Source organism: Schistocerca americana, chromosome 6 (assembly GCF_021461395.2).
Source record: "Schistocerca americana isolate TAMUIC-IGC-003095 chromosome 6, iqSchAmer2.1, whole genome shotgun sequence".
In the NCBI taxonomy this organism is placed as follows: Eukaryota; Metazoa; Arthropoda; class Insecta; order Orthoptera; family Acrididae; genus Schistocerca; species Schistocerca americana.
The window spans coordinates 360,381,379-360,382,570 of record NC_060124.1 but is presented as its reverse complement, the minus strand read 5'-3'; positions in this window follow the sequence as shown (position 1 = coordinate 360,382,570).

The following is a 1,192-nucleotide window of genomic DNA, read 5'->3' as shown; positions in this document are numbered from 1 at the left end:
GAACTACAGTGCATGTGCACTAATGTTATGTGTTAATATGTTTTCTTCTGAACTTCAGTGCCTGTGCACTTTTCTCATTTTTCAATATGATTTGTACTCATTCTGTATATTCAATACTTCAGTGCGTATGCACTTATGTCATTTGTTACTCATTGTATATACATTTCGTCATTTGCTAATATGTTCTCAACTCCAGTGCGAGTACACTCATGTCACTTATCAACACGATTTTCTGCCATTCTGTTTATTTGTTCTGAAAATGCTAAAGAATTTTTTCAGTGCATGTGCACTTTGTTTTCTGTCAAATAATTTGTATATACAGTTTTCTGATTTACTACTATGTTTTGTACTCACATCCTGTCTTTGTCTGATATATTTTGTACTCGGTGCGTGTGCACCACATTTAATTTATGTACTACATTTGAATATTCTGTAAATTGTAAAAATTGATTAATTAAAAAACAAAAAATTTCTTGTGATGGCAAGTCCAAATGACTCACCATCGCTGCCAAATTTTTGCCCCCCCAGTGGAGGGTTATGAAACATGTATGTAACGTAGCAGCGATGGTGAGGCACGTTAAAATCTTTGACCAGAGAGCCTATTATCATGGTTAGTCTGCGCTTGACCGCGCGAGTGTTGCGAGCAGTACGCTAGTAGTCGTCGTGCAGTACAGTTGCGAGCAGTACGCTAGTAGTAGTCGTGCAGTACAGTTGCGAGCAGTCTGTCAGTGGGCAGTCTGTGAGCAGGGCAGTATGTCCGTAGTAGCAGCCCAGTGCAGTTGTGTGTGAGCAGTCGGCGAGCGTCGACATGGCATTCTGGTCAAGATGCTGAATGAGGTATATTGTTAATTAAGGTAATCATCAGATAATGTAAAGTTTATTTATTGTAATTAATTTCCAACAAATGCCCCAATAATAATTTTGATTTCAAAGCAATTTTTTTACAAAAAAAATATCATCTAATTAAACCAACGATTTCCTTCCATTCCCCTTAAAGAAAAGTTTCAGTTAAATTTAAAAAAAAAAATATTATTTGCATTGCAGTTCCTCCAAGCCGTGGCTAACAATAAGAGCAGAAATTTGACAAGCAGTTTCAATGAGGTAAGAAATTAATTCTGATTTTTGCACAAAGGCCAAAGACCGATATTTCGGTTTAATTGAATTTTCATTGTCACTGAAGTTTCATTAGCAC